Source organism: Gobio gobio (genome assembly GCF_949357685.1).
Source record: "Gobio gobio genome assembly, contig: scaffold_225, whole genome shotgun sequence".
NCBI lineage: Eukaryota > Metazoa > Chordata > Actinopteri > Cypriniformes > Gobionidae > Gobio > Gobio gobio.
In genome coordinates, this window is record NW_027645755.1 from 20,001 (window position 1) to 37,500 (window position 17,500).

General features: G+C 38.9%; 1 protein-coding gene across 1 annotated transcript in view; it reads right to left on the minus strand.

Moving 5' to 3' along the window:
• The window catches only part of fam53b (family with sequence similarity 53 member B), a 30,706-nt gene that overhangs the window by 13,103 nt on the left and 103 nt on the right, over positions 1 to 17,500 (minus strand). Inside the window, exon 1 of the mRNA XM_079846358.1 lies at positions 17,305 to 17,500. This exon is cut by the window's right edge and continues 103 nt beyond it. The gene's annotated coding sequence lies outside the window, so the exon portion shown is untranslated. The remainder of the gene's footprint in view (positions 1 to 17,304) is intronic.

A 17,500-nucleotide genomic window follows, 5' to 3' on the forward strand; every position in this document is an offset into this window, starting at 1 on the left:
ATATTTCTAACAAACAAAAAAATCTAAAACTTTATAATAAAAATTATTTGAGATTTTTTAAATATAAATTCAAATCCATCAACAACAAAAAAAATGATTGAATGTGTTGAAAAGAGCACTAGTGAATCCTCCAGCCTCTCCTGAGAGACTCTAGTGGCCACACACACGAGTGCAGGAGCTCTGGAATAACTCCAGAAGAGGCAATAATCTGCCCTCAAAGGCCTAGGCTCTATTTTCACCTGAAATACTGCAATAAGAAAAAAAATTAAAAATAATTACAAACAAAATGTTTTGTATAATTTTCAATGGCAAAAATAGACCATAATTATTGCATAAATATTAAAAAATACCATCAAACCATCTCAAAATACAAAATTAAAAGGAAAAAATATTATTGAAGAAAAATAAATTGCACTGGTTTCACTGGAGTGGAGGAAGTTTCATTTTGAAGAGCACCAGAGGGTTAAAGTTGTCCAAATGAAGTCCTTAGCAATGCATATCACCACTAATAATACATTTATGATATGAAAATTTACAAAATATCTTCGAACATGATCTTGATGTTTGGCATAAAAGAAAACTGGATAATTTTGATGCACATGATGTATTGTTGGCCATTGGCACAGATGCACCTGAGAGACGCACCTGAGAGACGCACCTGAGAGACGCACCTGAGAGACGCACCTGAGAGATGCACCTGAGAGACGCACCTGAGAGACGCACCTGAGAGACGCACCTGAGAGACGCACCTGAGAGACGCACCTGAGAGACGCACCTGAGAGACGCACCTGAGAGACGCACCTGAGAGACGCACCTGAGAGACGCACCTGAGAGACGCACCTGAGAGACGCACCTGAGAGACGCACCTGAGAGACGCACCTGAGAGACGCACCTGAGAGACGCACCTGAGAGACGCACCTGAGAGACGCACCTGAGAGACGCACCTGAGAGACGCACCTGAGAGACGCACCTGAGAGACGCACCTGAGAGACGCACCTGAGAGACGCACCTGAGAGACGCACCTGAGAGACGCACCTGAGAGACGCACCTGAGAGACGCACCTGAGAGACGCACCTGAGAGACGCACCTGAGAGACGCACCTGAGAGACGCACCTGAGAGACGCACCTGAGAGACGCACCTGAGAGACGCACCTGAGAGACGCACCTGAGAGACGCACCTGAGAGACGCACCTGAGAGACGCACCTGAGAGACGCACCTGAGAGACGCACCTGAGAGACGCACCTGAGAGACGCACCTGAGAGACGCACCTGAGAGACGCACCTGAGAGACGCACCTGAGAGACGCACCTGAGAGACGCACCTGAGAGACGCACCTGAGAGACGCACCTGCTGCTGCTGAGATACAAATATGAGCAAATTATGGCTTTTAAATGCTCGGTTGACCCAAAAATGACTGACTTTCTCGCCCTTAGACGCTTAGCAGAATGTTCACAATGCTCTTATCGCTTACAGCAGACGTCACATGTCGACTGTATTTTAGCCTGTTTTTCACTCCAGGGTTTCTGCAGGTCAAATTTAAGACTTTTTAAGACCATTGTGAATGAAATTTAAGACCTATAAAGGAAATGCAGTTACAAAATTACTTGCAAAGTAAATTTATTTATTCAAATTGAACAAATCGATAAACTTGTATCGATAAACTTGCACTTCCCCATAGCTCAATCCCACCAGGATATTTTTGGGGTGATTTTTGAGATCAAAATGACTGAATTTGTGGTGGTAATTTCCAGAAATGTTCATAATTAGGATACCAAATTTACTGTATTATGTATTATGTTAGATTCACAATAGTCACACATGACAATAGAATAAACAAAATGCATAAATCTTGTTCATTTTGGAATCTTGCCATTATTTTGCGGTGAAATTACGAATTATGCAGGATCTCAAAAAATGCATAGTTGATTTTTCATTGTATTTAGTAATCGCGGAGATGCGAAAACTGGACGACTATTATCTGAAGAATAACATCAGTTTGATGTGTCTGCGGTACAATCCGAAAGAGACTCGCGCCAATAACACGAAAGCTGATTGGCTGCAATATAAGATGCATGTTAGTCTCATTTGTAGTCGTTATACAGCAAATTATATTTGGACAAGCGGAAGAAAGAACTACAACACCCAGAATTAAAAAACAAAACAAAAAAAACATTCTAAAGCTGCGGGAGCATTTCAGTGAGCATTAGCAGTGTTACATGACGGAGGAAAATTAAGACCTGTTTAAAATGATTTAAGACCTAGAACTCAATACTTCAGCAAATTTAAGACTTTTTAAGGCCTAAAATTTTGATTTTGAAATTCTAGACTTTTTAAGACCCTGCGGAAACCCTGTCACTCCTATCTCACGCACATCTCATCATATGAAGTAAAAGACATGAATTTGCTGATCATCTTGAATATTTGAGAGCTGCAAATCTCTGGAGCTCTTTATTAAAACTGATATGTGTGTGTAGAATAAAGCTGACAGATCTCTTGGCCAATCTCCGGTGATTCATGATCTCATGAAGCTCTTCCCTCTCAGGATCTGATGTCAACATGCTGTGAAAATATGGAACTGGCAATAACGGCGAATCATAAAGACGTCTTGTGCTTCATTATGGGAAGTTCCAGTGCGGTTGCGCCGCGTGTGTATAGCGTGACCTAGTTCTGGAAACACAACAGACGTGCAATCGCACAAGTCCTGAAGTCCAGAGGCCTGTCAGCTGATCAAACTCAAGACATCACGTCTGAAGCACACACACACACACACACACACACACACACACACACACACACACACACACACACACCAGCACAAGCGAGGAGATTTAAACATGTACAGCTCAGAATCTGCCTCCTTTATGTGGAGGAACAGTTAAACCTGTTCTCATTCTCCTTCTGAAGATGTTGAACAATGAGAACATGACGTCCAGATCCACCCACTGCTTCACCACAAGCATGAGCCGCTCCGTAAACACACACACACACACACACACACACACACACACACACACACACACACACACACACAGTGAGGCGGGACACTATAAACCCTCGGCCGGCTGGTTTAGTCGGAACAGAGGCACGTTTAGTCGTTTACCGTGAAGCACACACACACTGCCAGTTCAGCTGAAAATGCCGTCAGGGGGTGAGAAACAAACACACACACACACACACACACACACACACACACACACACACACACACACACACACACACACACACACACACACACACACACTCAGAGCGACGGGAGGAAAAACTGGCTTCCCCAGGCACAGATAGTGTTGCGTGTCACAACGAGAAGATTCCTCTGGTACCTGCGCAGTCACTCTAACCCAGCTCACTCAGCTCACTCTAGTCCAGCTCACTCTAGCCCAGCTCACTCTAGTCCAGCTCACTCTAGCCCAGCTCACTCTAGCTCTGCTCACTCTAGCCCAGCTCACTCAGCTCACTCTAGCCCTGCTCACTCTAGCCCAGCTCACTCTAGTCCAGCTCACTCTAGCCCAGCTCACTCTAGCCCAGCTCACTCTAGCCCAGCTCACTCTAGCCCAGCTCACTCTAGCTCTGCTCACTCTAGCCCAGCTCACTCAGCTCACTCTAGCCCTGCTCACTCTAGCCCAGCTCACTCTAGTCCAGCTCACTCTAGCCCAGCTCACTCTAGCCCAGCTCACTCTAGCCCAGCTCACTCTAGCCCAGCTCACTCTAGCCCAGCTCACTCTAGCCCAGCTCACTCTAGCCCAGCTCACTCTAGCCCTGCTCACTCTAGCTCTGCTCACTCTAGCTCAGCTCACTCAGCTCACTCTAGCTCTGCTCACTCTGCTCACTCTAGCCCAGCTCACTCTAGCCCAGCTCACTCTAGCCCTGCTCACTCTAGCTCTGCTCACTCTAGCTCAGCTCACTCTAGCTCTGCTCACTCTAGCCCTGCTCACTCTAGTCCAGCTCACTCTAGTCCAGCTCACTCTAGCTCTGCTCACTCTAGCTCTGCTCACTCTAGCCCTGCTCACTCTAGTCCAGCTCACTCTAGTCCAGCTCACTCTAGCTCTGCTCACTCTAGCTCTGCTCACTCTAGCCCAGCTCACTCTAGCCCTGCTCACTCTAGCCCTGCTCACTCTAGCCCTGCTCACTCTAGCCCTGCTCACTCTAGCTCAGCTCACTCAGCTCACTCTAGCTCTGCTCACTCTAGCTCTGCTCACTCTAGCTCTGCTCACTCTAGCTCAGCTCACTCAGCTCACTCTAGCTCTAATCACTCTGCTCACTCTAGCCCAGCTCACTCTAGCCCAGCTCACTCTAGCCCTGCTCACTCTAGCCCTGCTCACTCTAGCCCTGCTCACTCTAGTCCAGCTCACTCTAGTCCAGCTCACTCTAGCTCTGCTCACTCTAGCCCAGCTCACTCTAGCCCTGCTCACTCTAGCCCTGCTCACTCTAGCCCTGCTCACTCTAGCCCAGCTCACTCTAGCCCAGCTCACTCTAGCCCAGCTCACTCTAGCCCTGCTCACTCTAGCCCTGCTCACTCTAGCCCTGCTCACTCTAGTCCAGCTCACTCTAGTCCAGCTCACTCTAGCTCTGCTCACTCTAGCTCTGCTCACTCTAGCCCAGCTCACTCTAGCCCTGCTCACTCTAGCCCTGCTCACTCTAGCCCTGCTCACTCTAGCCCTGCTCACTCTAGCCCAGCTCACTCTAGTCCAGCTCACTCTAGCCCAGCTCACTCTAGCCCTGCTCACTCTAGCCCAGCTCACCCCAGGGAAGTGAAGAGCCCTCGTCTGGTCAGAACTCTCACTCGGCTTGAGCTGATCGCTGGACACACACCACAGTCCAGAAACTCTAGAGCCGCTTCATCTGATCCGACTGCAGCTGTGCGGGTTAGATTTCATCACTCAGGGCTCAAGTTACTGCTAATAACACTGAGGAGGATACTACAACACCAGAGTACACTAATGCTTTGGAGTACACTAACTCCAAACTACTGAATACTCACTCTAAACTACTGAATACTCACTCCAAACTACTGAATACTCACTCCAAACTACTGAATACTCACTCGAAACTACTGTATACTCACTCCAAAATACTGAATACTCACTCTAAACTACTGAATACTCACTCCAAACTACTGAATACTCACTCTAAACTACTGAATACTCACTCGAAACTACTGAATACTCACTCCAAAATACTGAATACTCACTCTAAACTACTGAATACTCACTCTAAACTACTGAATACTCACTCTAAACTACTGAATACTCACTCTAAACTACTGAATACTCACTCCAAACTACTGAATACTCACTCTAAACTACTGAATACTCACTCGAAACTACTGAATACTCACTCCAAAATACTGAATACTCACTCCAAACTACTGAATACTCACTCTAAACTACTGAATACTCACTCTAAACTACTGAATACTCACTCCAAAATACTGAATACTCACTCTAAACTACTGAATACTCACTCCAAACTACTGAATACTCACTCCAAACTACTGAATACTCACTCCAAACTACTGAATACTCACTCTCACTCCAAACTATTGAATACTCACTCTAAACTACTGAATACTCACTCCAAACTACTGAATACTCACTCCAAACCACTGAATACTCACTCTAAACTACTGAATACTCACTCTAAACTACTGAATACTCACTCTAAACTACTGAATACTCACTCTAAACTACTGAATACTAACTCCAAGCTACTGAATACTCACTCGAAACTACTGAATACTCACTCTAAACTACTGAATACTCACTCTAAACTACTGAATACTCACTCCAAACAACTGAATACTCACTCCAAACCACTGAATACTCACTCCAAACTACTGAATACTCACTCCAAACTACTGAATACTCACTCTAAACTACTGAATACTCACTCTAAACTACTGAATACTCACTCCAAACCACTGAATACTCACTCTAAACTACTGAATACTCACTCCAAACTACTGAATACTCACTCCAAACCACTGAATACTCACTCTAAACTACTGAATACTCACTCCAAACTACTGAATACTCACTCCAAACTACTGAATACTCACTCTAAACTACTGAATTCTCACTCAAAACTACTGAATACTCACTCTAAACTACTGAATACTCACTCCAAACCACTGAATACTCACTCTAAACTACTGAATACTCACTCCAAACCACTGAATACTCACTCTAAACTACTGAATACTCACTCCAAACTACTGAATACTCACTCCAAACTACTGAATACTCACTCCAAACTACTGAATACTCACTCCAAAATACTGAATACTCACTCCAAACTACTGAATACTCACTCCAAACTACTGAATACTCACTCCAAACTACTGAATACTCACTCCAAACTACTGAATACTCACTCTAAACTACTGAATACTCACTCCAAACCACTGAATACTCACTCTAAACTACTGAATACTCACTCCAAACTACTGAATTCTCACTCAAAACTACTGAATACTCACTCTAAACTACTGAATACTCACTCCAAACCACTGAATACTCTGAATACTCACTGAATACTGAATACTCACTCCAAAATACTGAATACTCACTCTAAACTACTGAATACTCACTCCAAAATACTGAATACTCACTCTAAACTACTGAATACTCACTCCAAACTACTGAATACTCACTCTAAACTACTGAATACTCACTCTAAACCACTGAATACTCACTCTAAACTACTGAATACTCACTCTAAACTACTGAATACTCACTCCAAACTACTGAATACTCACTCCAAACTACTGAATACTCACTATAAACTACTGAATACTCACTCTAAACTACTGAATACTCACTCCAAACCACTGAATACTCACTCTAAACTACTGAATACTCACTCCAAACTACTGAATAGTCACTCAAAACTACTGAATACTCACTCCAAACTACTGTATACTCACTCCAAACTACTGAATACTCACTCTAAACTACTGAATACCCACTCTAAACTACTGAATACCCACTCTAAACTACTGAATACTCACTCCAAACTACTGAATAGTCACTCAAAACTACTGAATACTCACTCCAAACTACTGTATACTCACTCCAAACTACTGTATACTCACTCCAAACTACTGAATACTCACTCTAAACTACTGAATACCCACTCTAAACTACTGAATACCCACTCTAAACTACTGAATACTCACTCCAAACTACTGAATAGTCACTCAAAACTACTGAATACTCACTCCAAACTACTGTATACTCACTCCAAACTACTGAATACTCACTCTAAACTACTGAATACTCACTCTAAACTACTGAATACCCACTCTAAACTACTGAATACTCACTCCAAACTACTGAATACTCACTCGAAACTACTGAATACTCACTCCAAACTACTGAATACTCACTTCAAACTACTGAATACTCACTCTAAACTACTGAATACAAACTACTGAATACTCACTCCAAACCACTGAATACCCACTCTAAACTACTGAATACTCACTCCAAACTACTGAATACTCACTCGAAACTACTGAATACTCACTCCAAACTACTGAATACTCACTTCAAACTACTGAATACTCACTCTAAACTACTGAATACAAACTACTGAATACTCACTCCAAACCACTGAATACCCACTCTAAACTACTGAATACTCACTCCAAACTACTGAATACTCACTCGAAACTACTGAATACTCACTCCAAACTACTGAATACTCACTTCAAACTACTGAATACTCACTCTAAACTACTGAATACAAACTACTGAATACTCACTTCAAACTACTGAATACTCACTCTAAACTACTGAATACAAACTACTGAATACTCACTCTAAACTACTGAATACTCACTCCAAACCACTGAATACTCACTCCAAACTACTGAATACTCACTCTAAACTACTGAATACTCACTCCAAACTACTGAATACTCACTCTAAACTACTGAATACTCACTCGAAACTACTGAATACTCACTCCAAAATACTGAATACTCACTCTAAACTACTGAATACTCACTCTAAACTACTGAATACTCACTCTAAACTACTGAATACTCACTCTAAACTACTGAATACTCACTCCAAACTACTGAATACTCACTCTAAACTACTGAATACTCACTCGAAACTACTGAATACTCACTCCAAAATACTGAATACTCACTCCAAACTACTGAATACTCACTCTAAACTACTGAATACTCACTCTAAACTACTGAATACTCACTCCAAAATACTGAATACTCACTCTAAACTACTGAATACTCACTCCAAACTACTGAATACTCACTCCAAACTACTGAATACTCACTCCAAACTACTGAATACTCACTCTCACTCCAAACTATTGAATACTCACTCTAAACTACTGAATACTCACTCCAAACTACTGAATACTCACTCCAAACCACTGAATACTCACTCTAAACTACTGAATACTCACTCTAAACTACTGAATACTCACTCTAAACTACTGAATACTCACTCTAAACTACTGAATACTAACTCCAAGCTACTGAATACTCACTCGAAACTACTGAATACTCACTCTAAACTACTGAATACTCACTCTAAACTACTGAATACTCACTCCAAACAACTGAATACTCACTCCAAACCACTGAATACTCACTCCAAACTACTGAATACTCACTCCAAACTACTGAATACTCACTCTAAACTACTGAATACTCACTCTAAACTACTGAATACTCACTCCAAACCACTGAATACTCACTCTAAACTACTGAATACTCACTCCAAACTACTGAATACTCACTCCAAACCACTGAATACTCACTCTAAACTACTGAATACTCACTCCAAACTACTGAATACTCACTCCAAACTACTGAATACTCACTCTAAACTACTGAATTCTCACTCAAAACTACTGAATACTCACTCTAAACTACTGAATACTCACTCCAAACCACTGAATACTCACTCTAAACTACTGAATACTCACTCCAAACCACTGAATACTCACTCTAAACTACTGAATACTCACTCCAAACTACTGAATACTCACTCCAAACTACTGAATACTCACTCCAAACTACTGAATACTCACTCCAAAATACTGAATACTCACTCCAAACTACTGAATACTCACTCCAAACTACTGAATACTCACTCCAAACTACTGAATACTCACTCCAAACTACTGAATACTCACTCCAAACTACTGAATACTCACTCTAAACTACTGAATACTCACTCCAAACCACTGAATACTCACTCTAAACTACTGAATACTCACTCCAAACTACTGAATTCTCACTCAAAACTACTGAATACTCACTCTAAACTACTGAATACTCACTCCAAACCACTGAATACTCTGAATACTCACTGAATACTGAATACTCACTCCAAAATACTGAATACTCACTCTAAACTACTGAATACTCACTCCAAAATACTGAATACTCACTCTAAACTACTGAATACTCACTCCAAACTACTGAATACTCACTCTAAACTACTGAATACTCACTCTAAACCACTGAATACTCACTCTAAACTACTGAATACTCACTCTAAACTACTGAATACTCACTCCAAACTACTGAATACTCACTCCAAACTACTGAATACTCACTATAAACTACTGAATACTCACTCTAAACTACTGAATACTCACTCCAAACCACTGAATACTCACTCTAAACTACTGAATACTCACTCCAAACTACTGAATAGTCACTCAAAACTACTGAATACTCACTCCAAACTACTGTATACTCACTCCAAACTACTGAATACTCACTCTAAACTACTGAATACCCACTCTAAACTACTGAATACCCACTCTAAACTACTGAATACTCACTCCAAACTACTGAATAGTCACTCAAAACTACTGAATACTCACTCCAAACTACTGTATACTCACTCCAAACTACTGTATACTCACTCCAAACTACTGAATACTCACTCTAAACTACTGAATACCCACTCTAAACTACTGAATACCCACTCTAAACTACTGAATACTCACTCCAAACTACTGAATAGTCACTCAAAACTACTGAATACTCACTCCAAACTACTGTATACTCACTCCAAACTACTGAATACTCACTCTAAACTACTGAATACTCACTCTAAACTACTGAATACCCACTCTAAACTACTGAATACTCACTCCAAACTACTGAATACTCACTCGAAACTACTGAATACTCACTCCAAACTACTGAATACTCACTTCAAACTACTGAATACTCACTCTAAACTACTGAATACAAACTACTGAATACTCACTCCAAACCACTGAATACCCACTCTAAACTACTGAATACTCACTCCAAACTACTGAATACTCACTCGAAACTACTGAATACTCACTCCAAACTACTGAATACTCACTTCAAACTACTGAATACTCACTCTAAACTACTGAATACAAACTACTGAATACTCACTCCAAACCACTGAATACCCACTCTAAACTACTGAATACTCACTCCAAACTACTGAATACTCACTCGAAACTACTGAATACTCACTCCAAACTACTGAATACTCACTTCAAACTACTGAATACTCACTCTAAACTACTGAATACAAACTACTGAATACTCACTTCAAACTACTGAATACTCACTCTAAACTACTGAATACAAACTACTGAATACTCACTCTAAACTACTGAATACTCACTCCAAACCACTGAATACTCACTCCAAACTACTGAATACTCACTCTAAACTACTGAATACTCACTCTAAACTACTGAATACTCACTCCAAACTACTGAATACTCACTCTAAACTACTGAATACTCACTCTAAACTACTGAATACTCACTCCAAACCACTGAATACTCACTCTAAACTACTGAATACTCACTCCAAACTACTGAATACTCACTCCAAACCACTGAATACTCACTCTAAACTACTGAATACTCACTCCAAACTACTGAATACTCACTCCAAACTACTGAATACTCACTCTAAACTACTGAATTCTCACTCAAAACTACTGAATACTCACTCCAAACCACTGAATACTCACTCTAAACTACTGAATACTCACTCCAAACCACTGAATACTCACTCTAAACTACTGAATACTCACTCCAAACTACTGAATACTCACTCCAAACTACTGAATACTCACTCCAAACTACTGAATACTCACTCCAAAATACTGAATACTCACTCTAAACTACTGAATACTCACTCCAAACTACTGAATACTCACTCCAAACTACTGAATACTCACTCCAAACTACTGAATACTCACTCCAAACTACTGAATACTCACTCTAAACTACTGAATACTCACTCCAAACCACTGAATACTCACTCTAAACTACTGAATACTCACTCCAAACTACTGAATTCTCACTCAAAACTACTGAATACTCACTCTAAACTACTGAATACTCACTCCAAACCACTGAATACTCTGAATACTCACTGAATACTGAATACTCACTCCAAAATACTGAATACTCACTCTAAACTACTGAATACTCACTCCAAACTACTGAATACTCACTCTAAACCACTGAATACTCACTCTAAACTACTGAATACTCACTCCAAAATACTGAATACTCACTCTAAACCACTGAATACTCACTCTAAACTACTGAATACTCACTCTAAACTACTGAATACTCACTCCAAAATACTGAATACTCACTCTAAACTACTGAATACTCACTCCAAAATACTGAATACTCACTCTAAACTACTGAATACTCACTCCAAACTACTGAATACTCACTCTAAACTACTGAATACTCACTCTAAACCACTGAATACTCACTCTAAACTACTGAATACTCACTCTAAACTACTGAATACTCACTCTAAACTACTGAATACTCACTCCAAACTACTGAATACTCACTCCAAACTACTGAATACTCACTCTAAACTACTGAATACTCACTCCAAACCACTGAATACTCACTCCAAACTACTGAATAGTCACTCAAAACTACTGAATACTCACTCCAAACTACTGTATACTCACTCCAAACTACTGAATGCTCACTCCAAACTACTGTATACTCACTCCAAACTACTGAATACTCACTCTAAACTACTGAATACTCACTCTAAACTACTGAATACTCACTCCAAACCACTGAATACTCACTCTAAACTACTGAATACTCACTCCAAACTACTGAATACTGACTCAAAACTACTGAATACTCACTCCAAACTACTGTATACTCACTCCAAACTACTGAATGCTCACTCCAAACTACTGTATACTCACTCCAAACCACTGAATACTCACTCTAAACTACTGAATACTCACTCCAAACTACTGAATAATCACTCAAAACTACTGAATACTCACTCCAAACTACTGTATACTCACTCCAAACTACTGAATGCTCACTCCAAACTACTGTATACTCACTCCAAACTACTGAATACTCACTCCAAACTACTGAATACTCACTCTAAACTACTGAATACCCACTCTAAACTACTGAATACTCACTCTAAACTACTGAATACCCACTCTAAACTACTGAATACTCACTCCAAACTACTGAATACTCACTTCAAACTACTGAATACTCACTCTAAACTACTGAATACAAACTACTGAATACTCACTCCAAACCACTGAATACCCACTCTAAACTACTGAATACTCACTCTAAACTACTGAATACCCACTCTAAACTACTGAATACTCACTCTAAACTACTGAATACCCACTCTAAACTACTGAATACTCACTCTAAACTACTGAATACAAACTACTGAATACTCACTCCAAACCACTGAATACCCACTCTAAACTACTGAATACTCACTCCAAACTACTGAATACTCACTCGAAACTACTGAATACTCACTCCAAACTACTGAATACTCACTTCAAACTACTGAATACTCACTCTAAACTACTGAATACAAACTACTGAATACTCACTCTAAACTACTGAATACCCACTCTAAACTACTGAATACCCACTCTAAACTACTGAATACTCACTCCAAACTACTGAATACTCACTCCAAACCACTGAATACCCACTCTAAACTACTGAATACTCACTCGAAACTACTGAATACTCACTCCAAACTACTGAATACTCACTTCAAACTACTGAATACTCACTCTAAACTACTGAATACAAACTACTGAATACTCACTCTAAACTACTGAATACCCACTCTAAACTACTGAATACTCACTCTAAACTACTGAATACCCACTCTAAACTACTGAATACTCACTCCAAACTACTGAATACTCACTCGAAACTACTGAATACTCACTCTAAACTACTGAATACTCACTTCAAACTACTGAATACTCACTCTAAACTACTGAATACTCACTCCAAACTACTGAATACTCACTCCAAACTACTGAATACTCACTCTAAACTACTGAATACTCACTCTAAACTACTGAATACTCACTCCAAACTACTGAATACTCACTCCAAACTACTGAATACTCCAAACTACTGAATACTCACTCTAAACTACTGAATACTCACTCTAAACTACTGAATACTCACTCCAAAATACTGAATACTCACTCTAAACTACTGAATACTCACTCCAAAATACTGAATACTCCAAACTACTGAATACTCACTCTAAACTACTGAATACTCACTCTAAACTACTGAATACTCACTCTAAACTACTGAATACCCACTCTAAACTACTGAATACTCACTCTAAACTACTGAATACCCACTCCAAACCACTGAATACTCACTCCAAACTACTGAATACCCACTCTAAACTACTGAATACTCACTCCAAACTACTGAATACTCACTCCAAACTACTGAATACTCACTCGAAACTACTGAATACTCACTCTAAACTACTGAATACTCACTTCAAACTACTGAATACTCACTCTAAACTACTGAATACTCACTCTAAACTACTGAATACTCACTCCAAACTACTGAATACTCACTCCAAACTACTGAATACATACTCCAAACTACTGAATACTCACTCTAAACTACTGAATACTCACTCTAAACTACTGAATACTCACTCTAAACTACTGAATACTCTCTCCAAACTACTGAATACTCACTCCAAACTACTGAATACTCACTCCAAACTACTGAATACTCACTCCAAACTACTGAATACTCACTCCAAACTACTGAATACATACTCCAAACTACTGAATACTCACTCCAAACTACTGAATACTCACTCCAAACTACTGAATACTCACTCCAAACTACTGAATACATACTCCAAACTACTGAATACTCACTCTAAACTACTGAATACTCACTCTAAACTACTGAATACTCACTCTAAACTACTGAATACCCACTCTAAACTACTGAATACTCACTCCAAACTACTGAATACTCACTCGAAACTACTGAATACTCACTCTAAACTACTGAATACTCACTTCAAACTACTGAATACTCACTCTAAACTACTGAATACTCACTCTAAACTACTGAATACTCACTCCAAACTACTGAATACTCACTCCAAACTACTGAATACATACTCCAAACTACTGAATACTCACTCTAAACTACTGAATACTCACTCTAAACTACTGAATACTCACTCTAAACTACTGAATACTCTCTCCAAACTACTGAATACTCCAAACTACTGAATACTCACTCCAAACTACTGAATACTCACTCCAAACCACTGAATACTCACTCCAAACTACTGAATACTCACTCTAAACTACTGTATACTCACTCCAAACTACTGAATACTCACTCCAAACTACTGAATACTCACTCCAAACTACTGAATACTCACTCCAAAATACTGAATACTCACTCTAAACTACTGTATACTCACTCCAAACTACTGAATACTCACTCCAAACTACTGAATACTCACTCCAAACTACTGAATACTCACTCCAAACTACTGAATACTCACTCCAAACTACTCAATACTCACTCCAAACTACTGAATACTCACTCTAAACTACTGTATACTCACTCCAAACTACTGAATACTCACTCCAAACTACTGAATACTCACTCCAAACTACTGAATACTCACTCCAAACTACTGTATACTCACTCCAAACTACTGTATACTCACTCCAAACTACTGAATACTCACTCCAAACTACTGAATACTCACTCCAAACTACTGAATACTCACTCCAAACCACTGAATACTCACTCCAAACTACTGAATACTCACTCTAAACTACTGTATACTCACTCCAAACTACTGAATACTCACTCCAAACTACTGAATACTCACTCCAAACTACTGAATACTCACTCCAAAATACTGAATACTCACTCTAAACTACTGTATACTCACTCCAAACTACTGAATACTCACTCCAAACTACTGAATACTCACTCCAAACTACTGAATACTCACTCCAAACTACTGAATACTCACTCTAAACTACTGAATACCCACTCTAAACTACTGAATACTCACTCCAAACTACTGAATACTCACTCCAAACTACTGAATACTCACTCCAAACTACTCAATACTCCAAACTACTGAATACTCACTCTAAACTACTGAATACTCACTCCAAACTACTCAATACTCACTCCAAACTACTGAATACTCACTCCAAACTACTGAATACTCACTCCAAACTACTCAATACTCCAAACTACTGAATACTCACTCTAAACTACTGAATACTCACTCTAAACTACTGAATACTCGCTCCAAAATACTGAATACTCTAAAATACTGAATGTTACTCTAAAATACTGAATAACGTTAGCTATTCTAAAGTACTGAATACCCTTAAAATAATGAAAACTCTTAAAATACTGCATTCTATAAAATACTACAATATTAAAATACACTTAATTCTTCAATTATATAGAATACTCTAAAATACTGAATAATGTTACTCTAAAATACTGAATACTCTAAAATACTGAATAATGTTACTTTAAAATACTGAATACTCTAAAATAGTGAATAATGTTACTCTAAAATACTGAATACTCTAAAATAGTGAATAATGTTACTCTAAAATAGTGAATAATGTTACTCTAAAATACTGAATACTCTAAAATACTGAATACTCTAAAATAGTGAATAATGTTACTCTAAAATACTGAATACTCTAAAATACTGAATACTCTAAAATACTGAATACTCTAAAATACTGAATACTCTAAAATACTGAATACTCTAAAATAGTGAATAATGTTACTCTAAAATAGTGAATAATGTTACTCTAAAATACTGAATACTCTACAATACTGAATAATATTACTCTAAAATACTGAATACTCTAAAATAGTGAATAATGTTACTCTAAAATACTGAATACTCTAAAATACTGAATAATGTTACTCTAAAATACTGAATACTCTAAAATAGTGAATAATGTTACTCTAATATACTGAATACTCTAAAACAGAGAATAATGTTACTCTAAAATACTGAATACTCTAAAATACTGAATAATGTTACTCTAAAATACTGAATACTCTAAAATAGTGAATAATGTTACTCTAAAATACTGAATACTCTAAAATACTGAATAATGTTACTCTAAAATACTGAATACTGTAAAATACTGAATAACGTTAGCTACTCTAAAGTACTGAATACCCTTAAAATAATGAAAACTCTTAAAATACTGCATTCTATAAAATACTACAATATTAAAATACACTTAATTCTTCAATTATATAGAATACTCTAAAATACTGAATAAAGTTACTCTAAAATACTGAATACTCTAAAATAGTGAATAATGTTACTCTAAAATACTGAATACTCTAAAATAGTGAATAATGTTACTCTAAAATACTGAATACTCTAAAATACTGAATAATGTTACTCTAAAATACTGAATACTCTAAAATAGTGAATAATGTTACTCTAAACTACTGAACACTTTAAAATACTGAATAACGTTAGCTATTCTAAAGTACTGAATACCCTTAAAATAATGAAAACTCTTAAAATACTGCATTCTATAAAATACTACAATATTAAAATACATTTAATTCTTCAATTATATAGAATGCTCGAAAATAATAAATACCCTTAAAATACAGAATAATGCCGTTTTTCTGCAGTTTATTGGAGTTTTCAGCACTCAGTCCGAGCTGAACGGGGTTTATGCTTAAACTGTGATCGTAAGTTCGAGTTTTGAGAAGTTTCCTGTTTGGTTATTATCGTTGAGAGAATCTGACTGACTTTAGTTCGGTGTTTCCCGGCGCTCGGGGAACAAAAGCTACTGACGTCCGCGAGCGTCGCGGGAAACTTACTCAGTCCCGCACGAGCCCGCGCAAACATCGTGAAATATACTGCAGTTTAGTCCATTATTCCACTGTGTATATACTCACGGGACAGCGAGCGGCGCGTCTCCTCGCGCGGGCCGGATCGGTAAACACGGCCGTTCAGATCATCTTCATCCCCGCGCGCGTCCGCCGCTCATCCCGCCGCCGCTGCACGAGCCCGGTCACACGCACAGGCACGCGCGGGGGAACACGGAACCGCGGCACAGCACCAAACACACACAAACACACCTTTAAACACCTT